The following is a 23,673-nucleotide window of genomic DNA, read 5'->3' as shown; positions in this document are numbered from 1 at the left end:
TGGATGATTTCGAAAAATACGCTTCATATATAGAAGGCAAAATAGCTCATTGCGGCGGGTGCGGGCATGCGGAAAATCATGTTACAATAGCAACCAACGCCAACTAAAAAGCTTCGAAGCTGCGACGGCGAAGGAGAGCGTAGCGGCACCTCATGGACGAAGTAGAATGTACCATTGTTCACTCCGGTCCTGCGTAGTGCATTGCCGATCGCGGCGTCCGCACAGTTTCTTTTCCCGCGACAGGTGCCGGTAGCCTAACCAAGGTCAAACGCTCCCGACGTTAGCTGGATGCCCTAGGAAGTGACGTTTAGCCTCAGATCTTGTTCCTCGGCTGGGCAAAATTAAAAAAAAACAAGCGTAACAGCAACCGCATACATGGTTTTAAAATCAAAGCATGCGGTATCAGTTTCGTACTTGCCAGTGCACTTGCAAAGAAGGGCAACCACTGCGTTGTTGCACAATAATTAAAGAAAAGCTGCAGCGAGCTCCCTCTCTCGTGTACGTCATGGAGGCAGTGTCGAACTTTTTCATTTTCTTCGGCCCTGGGCCAATAGTGGTGACAGTACCTTAGGTACAAAAGTTCTGCTCCAGTTCCTACGAGACTTAACTGGACAAATCTCTCCAGATCAGAGACAGAGCAAGTGTGCCACGATATCTTCTCTTTCGCACTGTGGCGTTCATCTATTTATTTTCCTTGGGTTGGTGTTGTTACTTTTTTCCCGTCGTTTACTTTTCATTTTGTTTCAGCGTTTCCATTAATGATTATCTTTTCAATGTATTTTTATGTCCGGAACCTTTTGGCAGCATTCTCTTGTTTTTCTTGTGCTTCTTTTTTTCTTTTTTCAACGCTTAATGCTTGTCTTCTTCCTGCTGTAACCCTGATGTCTGATATGCACCACTTATCAACGTAGTCACCTCCGCTCTGGGGTAGCAAGCCTTGTCCCTAGCAGGGCTGACCTCACCAGTTCACATTAAAGAGCATTCTCTCTCTCTCTCTCTCTCTCTTCTGCGCATCACAGCTGGTGTCCTGAGCACAGCAAAACGCACTGCAGTAACACCAACTTTAGACAATGGTTTTTTCTGAAGGGCCGATGATGATGATGATGCTGATGACGAAAACAACGATGATGATGACCATATAAAATCAAATCACCTTATTCAAACATCCCGGGATGCTCAGGGTCATTGACGAAAAGCCCAGAAAAGACTTGACGGGGGTCCGTGCCCCCTACAAATACACTCAGTAAATTCGCAGAAGCGCTGCGTCTGCAAATTCAAATTCACTGAGGGGGAATGTACACACACAGATTTCGACATAAATAACAAAAATAAACAATATCAGTATGGGAGAACAAGAATGATCTGATGTACCTAATATGCGGAACATTAAAAAAAAATCCCGCCATCTCTGCGAAGTTAATGATGATAAGAGGGGCGAAGCTAAAATGCTTATCGATAAAACCGTGAAACATTCGCCCGCACATCATATACAGACTTGACCCATCAAGCTTACCACCGCTCCGTTGACAATCCCGTCGACGACGTCGATGTTTGTAATGATTGTGTAGGGCTCTTTTGGGACGGTGAGAATCTCCATGGGTAAGTTGGCGAATTTGGTGTGTAACATTTTAGCCAGCTTGGTCGTCGCCTTTTGCAGACCGTCTTGTGTCGCGTACCCCCGGTACCTGTCTTCAGCTCGCAGGCGACGTACGACAACCTCTTCTCCTTCTTCTCCTCCTTGTTGAGTAGCAACCAACCCGTTGAACCTATTGACCTCTTCGGCCAATATTTGGTTGGCTAATCCCTAGGGGGATACTGCCGCAATCATCATTAATGTGCCGGATACAGCAGCAGCGAGGGACGGGAGAGGCCCGAGCAAGAAGAGCTTCGCCCCTAAAATGCTTTTCGGTAGAACCGTGAAACATTCGCCCACACCTCATATAAGGACTCGACGCGTCAAGGTTTACACCGCTCCGTTGACAAGCCCGTCGACGACGTCGATGTTTGTGGTGGTGTGGCATCTTGTGTCGTGTACCCCCGGTACGTGTCTTTAGCTCGTAGGCGACGAACGACAACTTCTTCTTGCTCTTCTCTTTGTTGGGTAGCAACGAACGCGTTGAATGCTTTTAGCTCTTCAGCCAATCTTTGGTTGGCTAAATTCCTAGGGGGATCCTGCCATAATCTTCATTAATGTGCCGTGCCGTATACAGCAGCAACAAAGAACGGGACAGGGCCCGAGCGAGAGGAGCTTCGCCCCTAAAAAATGTACAAGAAAACGCCAGGACAATGCGCGTTACACCAAAACAAAGGATGCGTGAGAACAAAATGTGCGAGATAAGAAGCATTGGCACGATTCAGATGACACAGAAGCGAAAACGAACTCAGTATGTTGCTACCGGCAGTTCGGTTCGGTTTGCAGAAATATTTTGTGTAAATCTCTAAATGGCTTATTTATCATATCTGGGGTATCTTTTCCGTAGAGTTCGTGCCGCATCGACGGCAAGTGAAATTTGGACATCTTTTTTGATGATGACCGACGGCACATCAAGCGCCTCAAGCAAAAAGTTGCTTCTGTGGTTGGAATTGCACCTGGGACCTTCGCGTTAGGATGTCGACAACTATCCTGGTGCAAGAGGACTGTGATTTGGGCGAGTTGGTGAATGTTCATGATTGACAATCCAGCGCGCGAAAACACGGCACAAAAAGGAACGAGCTGTCCTGCGCTGTCCTGTCTAACTCTCGTTCCTTTTCGTGCCGTGTTTTCGCGCGCTGGATTGTCAATCATGAATATCCTAGTGCACCATACCAACACGGACAAATCACTTTGAATCTGGAACTTTGACTTTGCCTCAGCTTGCACGGGAGAAAGCTTCGCATTTTAACCATCTTTCTCCCAGGAAAGGGACTGGTTTTGGAAAAAAACGTTCATTAGGCCCCAAAAGCAAGCAATGTTTATTGTTACGCTAAGATAGTAAACGCTGTGTTCCCGAAATTGAAACAAGGTATCGGCATTTATAACAGTAAAGCAGATAACCTGCAACACCCCCCATTATTTGTGTCGCCTGTGGCGTGCACTGTTCCAGCGACCGTCCCAATCAGCAACCGCTATTTGAAGTGAGGGCTCTGAATCCGTGTTCTCAATCCGTACTCTTTACAAACGGTTTCGGCAATGTGACCGTTAAGAATACACAATCCTGTGAGAAGCTGGAAGTAATTTATTCAGACATTTATTTTATGACAGGGATGTGTCTGTTTGATACCGCTGGGAACCGAGTGGTAAACGGGAAATGTTTCATCATCATTCACCCTGTTACTTCTAAGTAATCACCTCAGGAATATGCTAACGGGACCGTAATTCAGTTTGAATTCGTTAGGTCACATGAACAGTGGATACTACCCTGTACAGTGAACCAAAAATGTAGCAAATGACAGATCTCCGACCTAGTTGCAAGGTTTCCTGACCGTTCACATTATCACAAACCAACCCCAAATACCAGACACGGCTTTTCCAGTTCGATGGTCATTCATTTCGTCGGCGGATGAGCGTACATTATTATTTAATACAGTGTAAACAAGAAAAAGGCACTGCCCAGGCCACTAAACCGAACAAGGCGTGTTGATTCATTTACTCGCCTGCAGGGTGTCTTTTTTTCGCGCTGTGCCCAGAAATAAATAACCACTGGTCCAAGCTAACACCTTACCCATGAGTGCACACATTATAAGGTGCTTCAGCGGCTGACTATTTGTATTTTGGTTTTATCAACAGCCTAAATCCACACTGGTTTACGTACGTAAGACGTTTATTAACTATTCTGGTAGGGTTCTGTTTTCTAATAAAGTGGCGGTAGTACACGGCGTCCCACGTTGGAAAATATACAAATAACACTAAAGAGCATAACAGGTGTTCAGTTATTTATTACTTTTCATTAATTCGCCGCAGAGTTGTGCACAATAAGTAACTACCCCCAAAGGTCGATAAATATGCTGCTTCCGGAGGCCTGTGGTTATGAAAAACGGCTTGAACTCGTGTTTTATTACTAACCCTGAACAACATCTTCGAAGATAGTCTCCTCAAACGACTACTCAACCATGTAAAGTGATATCGCATTAGTATCGATAAATATGTATCAGTCGCAGGTTTTTAATAAATAAGATAGGCTTCTGCAGAAGGCGTGTCCTTACAGAAAGACCCAACAGATTGCGCTCGCTTTCGTACGACGGAGACTTACAGGGCAGAGAAACGGGAAATCAAGAAGAAGGGATTTTGTGGCAATACGAGAGGCAGTGCATTGCTCTTCGAGGCACGGGCGGGGTGCCTGAGAACCGGGCATACACGGGTAGCTACAGGCAGCAGGATGAAACATCTGCATGCTGCGGCAGTGATCGGGCAACTATAGACCATATTGTCAGGCGCTGCACTGAGACACGACCACCGCGGGGTGAGGGAGAAATGACGCTGGCAGAGGCTTTGGAATTTATGGCGAGGGGAAACCTCAACTTTAAGGCCATAGAGGTGACGAAGAGGCGACTGGAGTGGTGGTAGATGAAAAGTAGGGAAGGGATGGGCAGGCGGAGTAATCATAAAGAAGAGAATTTAGAACAGCTAGAGGAAAAAAGGGGGGGCTGGAGCGACGAGTTTAAAACCGGTAAGAGTGGGAGATGGGAGGGAGGAAGCAAATGTGTTAGGTTAGGGAGTAGGGCAAGTAAGCGTAATGAAACAGGCAAGTCGGTTTCCAACATCCGACGCCCCTATTCAAAGGGAGAGCCACAAATCATCATCACCATCGGAAAATTAAAATGAATTCCTTTTTCTGAAATCCTCAAATTGGTTTTTGGACATTCGTATTGGCACGATTTGAACGCAAAAAGAAATTGTATATATCAACGGGCTGAATAGAGTTTGTGAGGTATTCGTAAAAGCACGCAGTTTTCTCGATATCATGATTCTCCCTATTAGGCGGCTGTTATCAAAAAGTCTTGCGAAAAAGTTTTTTTCTTTTTTGGAAAGTTCTATAGTTTTTCTTTGTTAACAAAAGACTGTTCGATATCTGAAAGGGTTGTCGATAAAAATTTTTTTTTTTTAAGTTGCGCTTTTTCCTTTCCCAGAACTGTGATTTTTAGAGAGTTCCAAAACATTGACTTCCTACAAAATAATAAGAATGTACTCCTAAAATTTGAATCCTCTAGAAACAGAAGTTTGTCTGGACATTCACATCACGTTTTAGGCCTTTTCTGCCTTGGTGATTTTTCAAAACAACAATTTTCAGCGACGTCGCAAGGCGAAAGCCTTGAACTCGGTTTTGCCATTGTTATTGGTGACATCTACGAGCAACAACAACTAAGGCCTATCAGTCAGCAAACCATACATTGGGGGATGCAGATTCGCATTAGTAGCGTTGCTTGGGGCAAAATCCTAACAATTGGAGATTGTTACTGGCTACACATATCGGCAACCAGCACTTCCAAGTCTCTGAAAAAGATATAGATAATATAAAATTTTTCATGGTCTAATGGCCCCGTTCTGCTTTGTTTAGGAATGGAATTTTCGAAAATCATCTGTTAGGGAGCTCCCATGCCGTAATAGAGGCGTACTCCCTAAATCTCGGAAGTACATTACCGGAGTGGGAGGTTCCGGTTTTGTCCATAACACGAAAGAGCTATCTAGCCGCAGCTCGCAGCAGGCACTGCACCAGGGCGCAGACCGAGGGCATTCGGGTGGTGAGGCTGAGGGCAGCCGGCGCGCAATGCAGCATACCGCATCTCGCGCTGGCTTCCGCCGGAACGCACCGCTTCTGGCGCGCCATTTGTTAGGGCGGATTTATGACCCCGTGGGTTTCAGTTGAGGCTGCAACTGAAACTATGGCATTTTTCGCTCACGCCCAACGCCGCAGACGACGCCTCTATCCTACGCTTTTCTCCTAACTCTTCCCATTAACACCTCTTACACCTCTTACTTACTTACCATTTATGCATTCGCCATAACTGCTTCCACATGTGGTTGCATTCTTCACGGTAATTTCGCTCGAATATATTTTTCACAGTATCACGTTAGATTCTGGTGTAATATCATTGCCGTATTGCCTTTACGGAAGCGTCAGTTCCAAGCGGAACAAAGCGCCTATGGTCGTGCACATATGTCGCAAACGATGGAGTGTCTTGCATGGTGTCGTTACTCCGGTTAGATGTGTGGAACTATCTGAGATGCAAAGCATCATGAGTCCTCAGTGACGGACTCGACAAAGTTTACCCTGCGGTCCTGCTAACGCTGCGTTTTGGCATTCGGAAGAAAGAAAAAGAACCCAACTGATGCAGACGATACAGTCCACAGAATTCCATAGCTCTGTTGGAGGATGCTGTTTTGAATTGGCGGATTTGTGTTTGTGCTTCGAAAACAAACAAAAAATACACCCCACCATGACCTCCATTATGTCACGGTATTGTTTTTCGCAGCATGTATTCAGAAAATGATCTTGCTCTCTCAGGCGCATGCTACAAATCTTTCAAGATAACAATCAAAAACTCCAAGGGATCTGGGGCTCACGAACTTCAAAGGCACGTACGGCCAAAGTGAGCAAAATTTTATATGCATGCAAAGGGGCTGCCACTACGCCCTTGTGGACGACGGCTTCACTTTTTTTTCAGCACACCGAGTGTAAATAAGGCCGGCGTTGCTTTGAAGAGCCGTCATTCCGTTCTCGCTTAGGTGCATCAAGCACAGACGTTTACAGCGGTCGCTGTCATTTCATGCAAACGAGCTGTTGGCACCCATAGCCGGCAAAATGTCTGGTCTGCCAGTTCCGGTTTGTGCCTCAATACGTCTGGCTGACATCAACCGTTGGCGACATCCTGCAGTATTTTTTTCGAACGTGGGGATGCAGTCTTTTTTTGCGACATCCGGAGTTGTTACGCGTGCACTGGCTTTTTATAGCGCAAGTGACAGTCCGCCAACGAAGACCTTCTGATGTAGCGTTGCTAACTTTATAAGGTTTGCCTGAAATACATAACACTCCTGTTTCTTTGCTGACACTGGGCTTTTTGGCTTTTTATTATTCCAAATTAACAAATGAAAGCAGAGTAAACATGCATAATATATGAGCCTTATAGATGAATATCGAATATAGGTACGCCGGATGGAATATAATGGGATACTTGTTAGCTCGCATTTTCTTAACACATTCGCATAGGAAAAGGATGCTCAAGTTTTGCCAACGTAATCGCTAAGCCTTGTCTTTTACTGTCTCCGTGTCCATCACCGAGCAATGCATTAACTCGCCCGTGTGAATAGGGAGCTGTAAGTTGGTTTTACAGCTGGAACGTGCTGGTTAATGTTCAAAACTAGGCTGACGTAGTTACAAACCTCCGCATATATTCCCGCAGTCTACTATGGTTATTTAGTTAGCACAGAGAATACCAAACAAGGCAAAGCATTTTTTCCAGGTTTGACACTTCGTTTCTCGCCCGTACAGATCAAGGGTTAACTAGGGTGGGATTATATATTCCCGCAGCAAAGAACAATTCGAGGTTCTTTTCCTATATAGAGTTTATTGAAGTGACATTACGCTCGAAAAAAAACAAGAAGAAAACAAGAGCGTCGCCGAAGCACTCAACAGGATGACGTTCACAATCGAGCGTCGCCAAATCAAAAGCCGTGGCGGGCCCTTTTCAGGTCGGAATTTTGGGACACTCTATATCGTGAGCTATCTAATTAAATCTAGTATATTATCGATCAAGCAAGAATGATGTAGGTCGGTGAAAACAAGACGACGACTTTCCCTGAAAAGAAGATTGCCCTGCACGGCATACGCCAGAATGAGCAAAGCGGAGCTACGCTTCAGCCACAGGATATGATAACCGAGAGCAGTCATGCACACAACACCTGAACAAAAGGAATCGCAAGGCATATTATGCGGCAGTTTACTGCAGCGTCCGGCACAAAAAGGTTGTACATGTTCAATGTACTAACATATGCGAGTCATATTTTTTCGGGCATGCAAGGTGAAGCTGTTATGCTATTTGCCAGCTACGTAGAGGCATTATTTAAACACATTTGTAGGAGTACAGAAAGGGTTGCCTGTTGAGCACCCGTAAAAAAAACCTTACAGTACTCTGAAGCTATAAAAAACTGCGCAAATGTGCACACAATTTTTTCCGAATAAAAAGAGCGTTTTCAACACGCGCTATAAATTAGCGCTATACCAAATTAACAAAGTGCAAAAGTAGCGAGCTGCCGTGAAATAGGTTTTTATGAGAAAACCGAAGCAATTTTTCTTACGTAGTATTAAGGAGAAAATAAAAAATGGAAGCATCTCCATTCCGTGGATGATGGCGAGGGTGTGGGGTAGGGGACTCGAAATGACATCCAAGTTGCGCCCCCAGTGACGTCCGATTTGCGACCCGACCGTCATTCGATTTGAGCCGTGAGATTTGAGTTTTTAGATGGGGGGATGATTCGTATTTGTAGAAGCTTGTTGTCTTAATAGACGTTGAGCAGCAGCGTGACGCTTCTAACGTTCGTTTCCCTCAATGGCGGGACGAAGGTGTGTGATTTCCGGAACCCGCTTACATACGCGGGACACCGCGGCACCACCTCGTGTTTACGCGCAGCGCCATCTAGCTTAGTTCTGTGCAGTCACTGTGCATTACAACTTGATCACAACCTGACTACACCGGTGGTTTTGTGTTTTCTGGTAGCTAGGTTATGTTTGTGCCTGTTTAAGAGTGTACTGGAGTGTTCTTGTACCATTTTATGTAGTTTCCGCACAGATTTTCGCTTGATGGTGGTGTGGCCACGGATGGACGCGGACAAACATTGGGAGGTCCTAATGTACTCCGCACCGTTACAGGTGAAGGAGTAAGTTATTTCACTCTCGGGCACTAACTTATGGTCGTAGCCCAATGGATAAGACGACTGAAACTAACTCTGTCTGGTCTACCAGAAACAGTTTCGAATCCTGCCAGTGCCTGTGTTTTTTTTTCGATTCTAATTGCTATGCGCACGGCCGCGGACGGACATTGTGAGGTCCTGAGGTTCTCCGCACCTAATAGTGGCCGAGCCCGAACCTGTCTTGTGAATATCATCAACACCCGTTTCTCTTTCCGTGTCGTCTCATCATCACCACAATTTGACAATGCCCGCCACAGACCTCGAATTTCGGCCAACGATACTAAATGCTTAATACCTCAGCACAGCTTGGATGTGAACTGCGAAAGTCCTCAATGGTACGTTTCAATGATCGCGAACACGGAACAAAGTTTCGCCAGCTATCTGCATATCCTGGTTTGTTTGTTAGAAATAGGACATATTTCGCGGCTGCATTTTGGTTTCGTAAGTAGTAGAAGTTATTGCCCCCGTGTGTAGATCAGAATAATTGCTTAGATTAGATAAACAACTCCAATTTCATACTTAAAACTGCGGTTTCGGACCAGACAAGGAAAAGAAGACACAGGACGGGCGCAGGACGGAGACAATAGTCGACTGGAGCCCATGCCAAGTAAACGGCGCATTTCTATTTCTCGCTCACCTTTTGTGCTGTTCCCCTCCAGTCCACTCCTCCAAAGATAACACACAAGGGGTTTGCTAAACTCAATTTAAATTTAACGCGTTTTACTGCTCCAAGTCTGGTGGCTCGATGCCAGCACTGCCTTGATGCGGAGACCCGCAAGAATCGAATCATCATTCTACAACGTTTATAGAACCACGTTGCCCTACTCCACGATCGTTCCCAGCGGAACGGGGAGCGTGTTTCCAAACGCTTCGCTGCACAGAGCATCCACGTGACATGCGCGATGTCACTCCGTTCGGGCTCTGGGGCCTCGATGTAGATTACTGAGTACTGGTGCTGACGGCTTGGGTTCGAGCCCTAGCTGGTCTATCTCTCAGCTTTTTCCTCGCGCTTAATTTTTTCTCAATTTATTTTGTAAACTCAAATGTACGTGTTGTTTTTGTTAATAACGGTGATTTGGTATGTTTTAGGTCGCTGTAGGTTTTAAGCGCACCCAATGACAACGTTGAATTACCGTTCTCCGACACGCGAACAGATATGTCACGTGAGGGCTCTGTGCAGCGGAGCTTGGAAATACGCAAACCGGGAACCTAGCTAGTGGATCCTTTCGTTAATGTGCCCGTTCCATTTCGTTACGGTCTCCAGGAGCTATAATATCGCGGGCAACAGCAGGCGACGGTGTTCTGCAGTTGACGTAGTATTTCATTTGCTATCGCAAAAATCAAGCATTCTTAATTTTTTTAATAAAGGAATAGTGCAAATATTATTTGTGTATCCATCTTCTGTTTTATATTTGCTTAATATATTGTTTTTATTTACCAATTCTGACAAGTATGAACATCGACACCGGACTTAAACCTTTATATTTGGCTGTAAATATATTGAACAGTTTCTGTTTCACTATTGGGCAAGTTCTGTTTCACTTTGGCCGGCTGGCTGAATCGAGTCACAGACAGACAGACAGACAGACAGACAGACAGACAGACAGACAGACAGACAGACAGACAGACAGACAGACAGACAGACAGACAGACAGACAGACCAAAATTTATCCGTTTAAGTAGCCCAAGAAAGACAATCTTGTTTAAGAATGCCCTGCAATATGCATTCTCTTTTACACCGCAACAATATTGTCTACCAATAATGGGTTCTCATTCTGCCTTCTCCCGCTCGCGGTTATTAAGGATGGCGTCTCTGCAGATGGAAGAAAAATTATGCAGAAATCCCCGAACAGCTGAAAGTTGGGCTGGTTGATACATAACTTTGGAGAAAGTTACATTACGTCATATGGCCTGAATACTATTAGTGGACTAACAATAGCGTTTACTACCAACCGAGAAATTACGTTGAATCATGGCGCAAGCCTTATACAGGCGGGTTGAACCCAATACAACACAAAAACGGAAGGGAGTGGACATGGGAAACCGCTAAAATTAGTTTGTAACACATCGCGACTCATACCAGGACACAAGTGTAAATTCCACAGATAAACAGTTTTTTTTTCGGACTAAGAAAACCTACACAACTGCCCCACATGGTATATACAAATACGCTTCGTAAACATCACGAGCCTTTTACTGTCAATAACGCCAGGGCATCTTTCAAACAATAGGTTGCAGTTACGTATAAAGCAATGCGAAGCAAGATGGCTGCCAATTGGACCTTTAAAAAAATGATCGGGCTCACGCAGATTATTTATTGGAACAGCCTGTCTGGCATACGTGGAATTTCTTGATGGTCTGTTGGACGATTTACACATCTCGAGACTTGCACTTCAAAATAACCGGAAACATTTTTACAGCGCCTTTATGCGTTGTGGCTACAGTTCCATTTCGGGCACAAGCGTGCAAGCATGTTAGGGGTCGTGAACTCGGAAAGACAGCCGACTTTTCCTACTACTCTTGAATGGTGTAGCGCTGTGCTATACATTGTGTACATAAGGAATGGCTGCCCATCAATGCTAGGGAGCATCAGGGGTCTTCTTATTCGCTTTTAAAGACCATACTAGTTCTCGGGCTTCTTCAACACAAAAACTGTGGTCTGTCGTATGTCTATATGTCTGTCTGAGTGAAAGAAAAGCTGGGCAATATAGCTGGTCTTGTATACCCACAGCCAAGTCTACACGTCTAAGACCAGTGTCAGTGCTCGTACTTGTCAACATTGTAGAACAAGAACTAGAGATTACGCAAATATACGGTAGAAAATCAATACATTTGTGGTATTTACAGCGTTCCTTTATAAGACAATTTATGAATGCTTGATTTTTGCGAAATGAAATGATACATCCAGTGCAGAAAAAAATTAAGCCCACCTCCCCGCGAGGGGAACCCTGTGTAGATCCTACGCATCGTGGGGTTCACTTGGTGTTTCCGTTGGATTGATTCTGAAATCGCGTGAGACGTGTCGGGAACGTGTATGATTATTATGTTTTATGATTATTATTATGTTTTATTGGCCAATCTTGGTCGATCTCTCTAAGTGGTATGTTTGGGGCTTCGCTGTCGCAACGACCTTTACTCCATCATTGTTGCCGTAAGTAGGAGCTTCTTTTCTTTTATTGCAAGTGTTAATCATTGCCCCATCATGCGTTATATCAGTAGCTTCTTGATGTAGTTTGAATGAGTCAAGGATATAAGTCGCGTTCGTAGCGTTGGATTCTGTCTCGGTTTTGTGGCGCAGTGGGAGAGCACCATGTACCTCGCGTTCCGCCCACAGGGTCGTGGGATCGAAACCGGGCGACGCTATTTTTCTATAGTGTAGGTGGAGGGGTGTGGACGGACAACAACGCCGTATGGAGGGACAAGGGGAGTGAATGAGATGCAGTCACATCTAAAACATTCAGACAGTCGCCTGCTGTCGCCCGCTTCACTATAGCTTCTGTCCGCATTTAAAGATATGACGGGGCAACAGTTCTGAAAGGTTACACTAGATAGTTTCGACGTTTTTCTTGAAACGCACGTGGATCAGGGTAACGTGGTTTTATAAACACTGAAGTGGGGCGCGTCCATTCACGCGCGTCTCCGCCGTACGGCAGCGCTAGTATAGATTAACCAGTCATGGGGCACTGGAACGCGGTAAATTTAAATTGAGTTGAGCAAACCATTGGCGTGCTTACCTTTCGAGTAGGTCGACGGCAGAGGAACCGCATGCCAGGTGAGCAGGAAAGCAAAGGGAGGCATTTGGTTGACAAATGTCGACGAAAGACTATCGTCTTTTGCCAACAATTGGTACAGGGCGAATTTTTTGCCAATTCTGATAACAGCGAAGTCTGATTGGGCTGCATTTGTCTCTGTTTGGCTAGGGAAGCCCGCGTAAACCAACCTACACGCATTTGAACTGACACGTGCCACTTAACTATGCCCCACTGCTCAATTTTCAAGTGAGAAACGGAGAAGGCGAGCAGGTTTTCAGTCATCGTGGTGCGCATGTTCAACACAAGTGTAGCTGAGTGAAGATTAGTTCAACGTTTGAAAAGTAGTTTGTCATCTGGAAAGGCGCGAGGGTTAGTTATAGCTTAAAATTGACGCCGGAGTCTCCCGTTGATAACAACCGCACAGAACGGCTGAAGCTGCATGCTGGTCACTCCGCTAAAGATGGATAAAAAATAAAGAACATTTTAACGGCGAAGCCCCTTAAGGTCTCGGGCTGTCGGCGTCTCATGTCGTCGTACCATCATGTAGTCACGGTAATATTACATTGGGGCACTCGTTTTCCAACAGCTCCCGCTTAAACGTTTCATCTCCGTGCTAAAAACGCATACTTACAGAACACCCCAGCTCACTTGTTATCTAAAGCCTCGCACTGGAACGCTTCTTGCTTCACAGACAAGATATTTACAGCAAAGCTCTATAAGTTTACCTCTAACAGTTTCATCTCCATGGGCAAACCCGACAAGGCGCCAAGAATACACATCTACAATGCGTGCTTCGCCCCTCCCTATGTTTAACATTAGTGAAGATGGAGCAGAATTTTTTTTTACGCAGACATGTAGGCCCAACCACATGCAGCGAACGTTCGGCGTTTTCACGCGCCGACGTAGCCAAAAATGCATGGTGACGCGGGGTGATGCCCAAGCGACGCTGATGTCTACGCTTGCCAGATATCGGCGTCGACCCAGCGCGAAAGAGCATCGGACAGCGGGCGGCAGCGTCCGGGTTCCCTGCCCTTCTCGTGGTTTGGGGTAATTTCTTTCAGCAGAAAACAATCAATTTCTTTGTAACTTGCGCTAATCGGTTGCCTTGAGACAAAGTGCAAGCTGTTTCTGTTCGCAAGCGCTCATCCATTTGTGGGCTTGTTCGGCTTTCACTGGGAAATCAGGGATCTGCGATAGCTTTGTGCAAGTTAAATATGGACGCTCTGGCTACATCGCTTCTAGTATTACCATATTGTGCTATGACTTCTCTGCAAGATCGGTGCGTGACGAGCAAGCGTTATTCACGCCAGAAGTCTAGCGGCGTATTCCATTTCATTCGTAGCTACCGTGGCTTGCGCAGGGGAGACCGGGGACGTGCGATAGCTTTTGTTGGCTCTAAGGTAGCTGTGGTTGCACCGCTTGTAGCACTAGCATTATTGTCCTCGGATCCATTATCGATGCGCATGAAACAAGCGTTACTACTGCTCAAATCTGTCAAATACGACCAAAACAAAGCACACCCGACACTATTCATGGGCATCCTCGGTTGGTATAACGAATTCTTCGCTCGTGCGAGAGTACATTGTCTTTTACCCAGTGTTGTACGGAACGGCGTTACAAGGAACGGCCTTCCTGGAACTAGCTCCGTTTGGGAGGAACGGAGAAATGCCATCGTTTCATGAATAGTGGGTGGAACTGTAGCGGTAACGCGTTACGTTTACGAAGGAACGGCTGAAGGAACGGCGCTTGTTCTGGAAACGTTCCATCGCTAGGATTTGGCTGTTTTTGATGCGAAGACTTCAGGGTGCTGATGCTAGAACAAAAAGCCACAGGCCGCTAGAGTGTTTATCTTCCTTTAAGCTGCCCAACTTGCCCGCCCTTCTGCAGAACGTGCTTCATCGAAGGTCAACGACAGAAGAATAACCAAGCAGCGACTGGCAGTCTGTGAGGCAGGCTGCACTCGGTGCGCCTGGCCTTGTCGCTACACAGGCTGCAGATGCGCATGAGACAGGTGCTTCAGCTCCCCTTTGATTTGTCTTCTGCCGCGACCTCCTCTTTTTTGTATAAAAGTGGAACGCGGAAACTGAGCACGAGAAGACGTGACTGTACCGTGTTCATCACACACGTCTTATCTACAGTACAGGCAGCCGTGCTAGCCGAAGGGTCTGTAAGAGGCGTCTCTGCTGTTTGTCAATGGACATCAGTGTGGCCAGCGTGCGCTCAATGTGTGTGAAAACAATACGTCATGTTTTGAGACTCATATTCTTGAAATACTGCCGCTGCCACCCAATGCGATGCGAGAGCTATCTGATCTCTTGCGCAACACCAACCATCTCTGAGAGCTGCAAGCCGAATCTGACCTCGGACGTTCTACCGCCCTACGGCACGGCCATGGCGCTCGAACGCGCCGGCGTAAATTTTTCACACGTCTACCGGACAGTCGGTTTCGTGATGTGCCCACTGCTAGGTTTGCTTTCACGATTAGTTTTGGAATTTCTCTGGGAGTTCTTGCGCCATTTTCCCTTCGCGTCATAGCAGTGCGATGACCGTGCTGTATTGTTACGGACATGTTCCGACCACTGCTTCAGCCGGGCACCGATGGCTAGCCAGGTAGCGTGTACTCACGTAGGGTCACCAACCGTCTCGAATTTTGGGGTACTGTCCTGAATTTTCATAAAACGTCCCGAGTGCCGCGCCGTCCATATCTCTGGGATTTTTTTCGGACCAGTTAGGAATTTTTTTGGCGATCCAATGCACGCTCAACAAGGCGCGTTACGCTCCGGAACACAAATTAAGCGCAAACGTCTCCACTTCAGGTAAAGCTGAACTTCCCCGTGACGTGCGAAAATATTAAACATTTTTCGTCAAGAGCAATTCTGGCGAGCTGCATCTAGCCAGGTAAAGTACCCCTTCAAGAGCTCACAATAATAAATAAACAATGATTTGCCTGCAAGATACTGCCACAAAGAAAACTGATTTTGTTCCCTCGCTATGTTATACTAAGCTACGCCCCGCCCCTACCCCGTCCCGACTTCCTTCATTGAAGAGTTGGTAACTCTAAGCTGGTGGCTGCTGCCATGCGCAGAGTTCCTCCACTCCTACAACGAGAATCCCGAGGCCAAATTTAAAAACTGTAGCATAGAGCTACAAAAGACAAGCCTGCGGCAAAAAGGCGACCATGAACTCTCAATCCGCAGAGTAACACTCTAAAGCTCTGTTGTTGACGCTCTGGCACCGATGGTAGTGCGTGCCCAAATATAATAAGCAATCAAGAACTGTCGAAGGTGCGCGCACAGTAGAGTGTTTCAGCGGTCGTCAAACAAAATATAAACAAAACAACCACTGTCCATGGAGAGCGCAGGCTGTTTGTTGGCTCACCCCTATGAGCGCTTGCGGAGTCAGTCTCTTCAGCCTAAGGGACTTAAGCAAATTTTACTCAAGTACAACATGGAAGTACCTTCAAGAGCTTTGGTCGTGCGGCGGTTCAACATTGCCAACAAATTGATGACGAAAAAAACGGGTGCGTCTGTCCGACATCAACATCGAAATGCCACTCTTGCCGAGTTTAAACAAAGACCTCTGCTTACTTGCGGATATGTATTCTGGTCATTCTTTTTTCACTCATACAGTAACATTCAATCAGCATTCATTAAACGCCTATGTATTGTTACTTTCGCTGCGGTTTCTTGTGCACAACCTATATGTTCGTGCATGTGAGCCACTTCGTCTTAGACGATCTGAAGTACAGTATCCTGACTACGCGTATGAAGACCCAAGTATAAAGCGCGATATGTGTTGCACTTGTAAGACGCAAGCGCCACACTTGCAGTTAAACATGTCTGGAGTATGTCCGGTGCTCTCGGGAAAAATTCTTCTGGGGGCGTTTCCTTGAATTCTTTTTTCTCCAGGTAATCTGCTGTCGGTGGTGTTCATATTCGCTTATATACATAGTTCGATGTGAGTGCTAAATAGCTCACTTCATTTTGCCTCAGGATTATACGAAACCAGATTTTAATTTTAAAAAATCAAATGTAACACCAATGTAACGACACATTACAATGTTCGAAGTGTAACTGGAACGCGTTCCTTTCTCATTATAGGAACATGTAATTGGAACTCCTTTCAAAAATGGCAAGGAACGACGAACGCGTCCTATTTTAGTGGAACGTGTACAACACTGCTTTTGACCTACAAATGGCGTTCGACGGTAACCCCAGTAATAAAGCATCGCTGATATTTGATTTGCTTATACTTTGCATTCAAGACATGCAGTCGGTACATAACATGAAGGTTGAAACAAGTAGCAAGTAAAGCAGTTCAGGGAAGTGCATCTTCATTTATCATCCTATCGAAATTTGTTAAGGTCTGACCGTGCTGACTCGAGATACGTTTCGCACAATATCAATATTTGCCCGCCAACATAGCAAAGAATAAAGATGCGAACTGATTTTTAGATGCGAAGCAGCTTATGGTCGAGCCTGTTCCCTCCCCCGTTGTGTGGGCACCGTTATGCAGTGTCCACACCCCCACTGCGCATGCCTGGCCAGGCACCACTGGTGATTATTCAGGCAGTATGCCCCTAGGGATTTGCCAACCAAAGAATCCATCACGATAGCATCGTGTTCAACCACCGTCGTCATCTTCCCGTAGGGGAACGCTGAGTAGCATGCGAAGCATTCCTCCACTCCTCTCTGATGCTCCTCTCATCTCTGGCATTCCTCCTCTCCCCTGCGAAAATCCTCTCCTTTCAGAGATCGCGCAACGAATGGCAACACCTGCGGCTCCGCGCACGAGAATGCGAGAGCAGCTTAGGGTTAGAGAGGCGATGGTAGCCGCTGCATACTCCGCTGGGGGCGCCACTGTAGCTCCGCGGTGTAAATGACGCGCGCGCGCTCTCTGCTCCCCTCATTCTCCTCGCGCAACGCCACGATCGATCTGAAAAATAATGGGAACTTGAGTCGACCCCACGGCTGCTTCGCATACTACTCAGCGTTACCCTGCAGGAAGATGGTGGAATTTTTTCGGCTAAAGCAGGGGTCTTGATAATTGCAGTTCAAGAGTCGACAATAACTTCTCATAAACGACTTCAACAGGATGGCATACGTATCCAGGAACACCCGCCGACGCAGCGACTGGCGTGCCACTTCGCCGGTCTCATGTGGTTACTCTCCTTCTCCTCGGGTCCGCGCGTTGCCGCCGAACGACGCCGACGCTCATGCCACGCCTTATTTTGCGTCCATGCGGTTAGGGCTTATTAGGAAAACCTAAATTACACACAAAACATTGAAAAGTATACTTTCGGTGTAGCTGTCAGGGTAAAAATGTGATGAAAACTTTTAGGAGCTCTGAGAACTGCAAATAAAAAGGTGCAAATAGTGGGGTGTAAAAAAACACCAAAATCCTTGCTAGATGCGATAACGAAAAAGAACAAAGCAGCATTCACAGAACAACAATAAATCAAACGCCCCGCGAAGCTACTGCGCAGGTCGGTACCAAATAAACGAGAATAGAATTGAAAACTCAAAGGTTATAGTTTCACTTTTAAATTCAATTTTATTCCAAAGAGGCATGCCGTAATGAAGCGCGATTTAATAATTTACAACACCTGAGCATCGTTAGTGTCCACAAAAATTGCAACACACTGGCTTTTTATTTTTAACCACTATAAAAAAAATTGGCCGCGTATCTGCTCCGTTTGTTGCAAATGTCCACGAGAGATGATAGTCGACTGGTGCTCCTGCCAAGTAAATGCCTCCCTTCTCTTTCCCGCTCACCTCTTATGCTGTTCGTCTCCCATCTCGCTCCTCCCGAGATAAGCACGCTCGAGGTTTTTGCTCAAGTCAATTTAAATTTACCCCGTTTCACTGCTCCAGGCTGGGTGCTTCTATGCTAGCGCTGCAGTACGGCGGCGACCCGCGTGAATCGAAACACTGTACTAGAGTGTTTATAAATCCACCTGTCTTTTATAAATACACCTAAACATGGAACCTGTCTAGTGGAACCTTTAGTTTCTGATGCCCTTTGATTTATTCAATGCAGCCAGGAGCTATTGTAGTGCGGGCAAAAGCATGCGCCGGTTTTTGGGAGTTGATGTAGTGTTCCACTTGCTATCAGAAAAACCGAGCATCCGTGAATTTTTCGATAAAGGAAAACTGGTAATATCACTTGTGTATTGATTTTCTGCCGTATATTCGTGTAATGTCTTCTTATTCAACAATGTTGACAAGTATGAACATTGACATTTAAATTTGGCTGTGGGTATATAAGACTATTGCGCAGGTTTTGTTTCACTTGATCCGGTTGACTGAATCGAGTCGCAGACCTGCCGACAGACCAAAATTTCTTCATAAACGTAGCCCAAGAGAGACTATGGTCTTCAAAAACTCTTTCCCGTGGTCAGAATCAAACCTTGCTCCCTCGCGTTGTGAAACCGCCGTCTATCCGACCGCACCACCATTGCTTTCGTGCCACCCAGCATTTCCTTTGTTTTTGTAGTGCGGGCGTTGGCTTTGACTTTGGCTGAGTTTAAGGGGAGGGATTCCGGTGGCGATGCGCGTGTCGGTGATTGTGTGCACCTAGTGATAACGTGAGCGTTGACCTGAAGGTGTTGTCCTAGTTAAGGGAGACCGGGTGTGCTCGCCGGCATCAGTGTCCCATGTACCGATAAAGTGGGCAGACCAAAAAAAAAAAGAAACAAAGTAAAAGTCAGTGACTGATTGATTGATTGATTGATTGAGTGTAGTGTTCAACACGCCGCCGCAACGCAGGCGATAAGACGTGCTGTATAGAGCTCCGGATTAATTTTGACCACCGGGGCACCTTTAACGTGTGCCGAAATCTCGTACACACGGGTAGTTTTGCTTCTCTCCTCCAACAGAAGAGCGGCCGCCATGGAAAGCCTATGCACACCAACAGCTCCGCTGGTTCCCCAGTTTTGGAATCTGAATAGCAAAGGTGGCCGATATTTTCTAGGGAATATTTTGTGGAAGAATGTTCATAATCAGTATATCTACTCACAGTGAATATCAATGGTTTAGTATGTGTTATATTTATTTATAGAATGTGCAACCTGTCAGCGGCTTTATTTTTGCTTTGCAGCGTGCAGCAAGGGCTGCTTCTGTGCAATATACGAAATGAAAAATCATAGCCCGAGCAAACAACTTTATCTAAAATATTGTGCTGTACGTGTACGGCTAATTAATTGCGTTGTTCTAATGTATCGCGATGTTTTAGTTTCAGGGATGTATTATCAAATTACACGAATCGTATTCGCGGGTAAAAACAGGAAAGCAACGCAGCTAAGACAAGTGTGATATACTAGAAAGAGCCCGCACGGGAACACCATCGACCGTCTTCCTCGTTGTCTGCCAGCCTGTGGGCCACTCATCACATTGGCGCGTACCCGTAGAGAGTTGTTGGGCACAGCTAATCGAATGGTCCAGTTAACAGTCAAGTGGGCCGAAGCCTTGAGAATAGTTTCGCGGTTGGTCGTGTCTAGCTCTTGTCGTTTTTGAAAAGTTATCAAGGAATAGCGTAATTCACCAGAATTCGGAATGTGAAAAATATTCCGCTCACTAAACGTAATCAGTACAAGCTGCTACAAAAAGCGAAGAATTTGTTCGTAACATGACAGTTCAGTAATCTCCGGACGTACCAGTCGCTAACCCAAACGCCACAGCATATTTTGTCTCTTTGACTCGAGAAGTAAAACAATTGTTACAAGAATTTACATTTTGAGAACGGCCTAATTATCTTGTGGCAACTGTAATAACATCAGCATTCTTATTTTTGACAAAAAAGATTGCGTAATTATAGCTGGACTCGATGCCTTCTTACCCAAAACTGAAAAAAAAAAACAAATGCTTCAAAACATCTCAAAACTCTTTTTCTTAGAGACACAACTTGATCGTTTGGAAGGTTGTGAAATCTTGCAAGCTACAAACCGTGCTTTGAGCCAGCAGCATCTGCTATGTCCAGGCTTCCATACAGACGCTCGAATATTAGAGTTTGGTAAACAGGAGGCAGTTAGAGCATTGGCTCATATGTAGCAGTTGCAGCCCCATTCGAGGAGAACCTCCTCAATGCTTGTTTATTTTACGTAGGCATACAATGAGACTTGCTCTTTTCTCTTTGATAAATTTGCAAGTGAGATATACATTTGTTTCTTAGGTGTGCGCCGGGTCAACGGTCCTTTCGACGTTTTCTCGACCGATTTCGTCACGTCAGCGCCCTGTTTCTGTGTCTTGCGGGGGCCAAGAAAGGCATAATGGCTGCATGTTTATGACATCCTAATTACGTGCGTCGCTGATGGTGAAGCGAACTGGCCTTGACAAGCAGGGACAGGCATTCGGAAATGGGGGAATAAGGAAGGAATATCAGCCCGTGATGTCTTTGTTGCAAGGTCACATGCGGGCAAAGATTCTAGACCATTGAAAAAGTAGTTGTCAAAGATATCAAACGTTTGTGTTTGTGGCGGATTGGCTGCTCTAAAATGAAAAGGGAAAAACGTAACTCGCACTTTCTATCATTTCGCAATATATGCAATTTCATATTCAGGATTGCATAAAAAGAGCACTGTATAAGAATCCTGCCTCCTCTAATCTTGCACAGATTGCAAGATTACAGGAGGCAGGACTCCCCAATTCGATGGTGTCAGCAGCGGTGGAGGTGGTGCTAAGGAAAGTGAAAGCCGAGATACCACTCATGAACCTGCAAGGGAACGCGAGAATAAAAAACGTGAAGTTGTGCCTTATGTGTACAAAGCGTCCCACAATTTGAAGAAGATCATGAAACGGTATGGTGTTCAGGTGGCTATTTCTGCACCGGTCAAGCTAGGTGGGATGTGCTCGCGCATCGATAAACGTCGCGCTGGACAAAAAGCGTGCAGAAAAAAGCACATCTATGCATACGTTGATTGCTGCACGGGTGTTGTTTATCAAATACCGTTGAATTGTGGCTAGGTTTACGTAGGCCAAACAGAAGATCCATTAATGTGCGATTGCGATAGCATGAATTGTCAATACAGAACAGCGCGAGCGCGCATCTCCCCACTTACTGCTCGGCATGCATGTGAAAGCGTGTAAGCCACTCTTGAAGGAGGTTAAGGTCTTGTGTCGGTGCCGGGATGGCCGGGCGAGAAAGATACGCGAAGCATATTACATAAAAAAAGTTGGGTCATGAGTGCGCCAGCGAAACGTCGATCTGGTTGCACAACAGTGAGATGAAATTTATTGGTGACTGTAGTTAGGGTATTCGATTTGTTGGTTTTTATTATCGTGATGCGAAGTCCCATTCGTTTTTATATTGCGCATGCGCAGTGGCGGTGTTCCCGGGTGTACTTTTATGTGACTTTGGTGTAATAAATGTTAGTTGCAAGTCTGCGCCTGTCCTGTGTTTTCTCCCTCTTTGTGGCCGTCCAAAATCGCGCAGTTCTTTAATTTACCGGTTAAATATTTTAAACAGTACTTTAACAAGACTTTTCTTTGTACTGGTGGAGAAAAAGCGAGGTAAAAGACTCTGGTACTTTATTAAATCCTTCCAAAAACGTATGGGTTAAAAATTACGCCCACCTCCCTTCGCGGGAACCCTGGTGTGATGCGACGCTGAGGGGGGTTCAAGCACAAGCGGAGAGCAACCTTCGACCGAAAGGCCACCGGAGAGCGGCACACCGGTTATATGCGCAGCCCACCGGCGGAGTGAGAGCGCGCTGGGCCGCACACCCGCAGATGTTGAGTGTTCACTCTCACCTGGGCACGCACCGGCGCCAGTGCGTCTGCCGCGGCTATGACGCAACACAATCCAACACAATCCACTTTAATCCAATCCAATCCAAGCCAAGCCAAGCCAAGCCAAGCCAAGCCAAGCCAATCGAATTCAATTCAATGCCCCTCGCGAGAGAGTGTTCGCTATCGGAGAGGAGAGGGTCAGTGGAGGAGAGTGCGGACGCCAACGACGGACGCACGCAGGAAGGACAGGGTCGCCGACAAGAGATGCTCTCAGCGTCGCATCTATAAAGATAAACCTGTGCAGAGAATTCCCTCAACTCCCTAAACACATTTCCGCGCGTTTAGACTACTCTTTCCACCATGCTCGTGGTTCTTTTTTCTGGAACTTCGGTCTCTATGCTTTGCTGCTTATACGTTCACAAAGAAACCATAAACGCTATCAGCTGTTTTAACGTCCGGTATTTAGACCAAAAATACCAATTTGATAACATTACGTGCCTGAATGAGGCTGTGTGAGTTGTTCACTCATGCCTATGCCCTTTATATTTTGCTATCCAATAATCTTTTGAGAAATTACTCCCAACAGAGACCTGAAGCCATTGAAAGAATGTAGTTCCAATTTTCATGTCTTCATGTAGTGTTGTTTAGGATGCAAGGTAATTGCCGCCGGTCGTTTAGTCGTTTGTTTACGCCACATGTATCATTAAGAGAATAGTGTATAAATAGCTGAGGCGTGTTTTTTGCGGCGTCCGAGGAGAAATTGGTATACTATTTTTAATTGTAAGCGCACACAACTAGAGGGGTATGCATTTCTTCTTTATGGTTTCCCCGTTGCGCCCGTTTACATTTGTTTACACATTCACAAAAAACATTTATACAAGGAAACCTGCAATACGCTCAACATTTTTTGTAAAGCTTAATTCTTGCAGAACGTAGCCAGGCAACCCATGCAGTACTTAGATTAAGAGGGTGCAAAGTACCTCTGCGAAAAAGTACTGCTCTGTGCCAGTCAGATGGCTTAAAACTTGTGCAGTAGATTTTTCTCTCTTTCCCGGTCTTGGCATTCTGCGACCGCTGGAAGTACGTAATTACAGCGCAGTGGACACTATTATCCGGCTTTAGCTCACTTGTTCATTAACTCATTCAATAGCTACTTTTAAAAAAGCTAAAAAGGCAAAGCAGAAACGGAAGGCGTATCTGCTCGGACGAGCAAATCACGCAGTGCCGCTCCGTGCTGGCGAAAACTATAGGTTTCGCAGTACTTCCAGACTAGAAGGAAAGAGTGAAATCGTTTATCAAAAGTGTTGCACAG

Source organism: Haemaphysalis longicornis, unplaced genomic scaffold (genome assembly GCF_048455015.1).
Source record: "Haemaphysalis longicornis isolate Haplotype H1 unplaced genomic scaffold, Haemaphysalis longicornis Haplotype H1 scaffold_2, whole genome shotgun sequence".
NCBI classification, from domain to species: domain Eukaryota; kingdom Metazoa; phylum Arthropoda; class Arachnida; order Ixodida; family Ixodidae; genus Haemaphysalis; species Haemaphysalis longicornis.
This window is presented reverse-complemented; position numbering follows the sequence as displayed.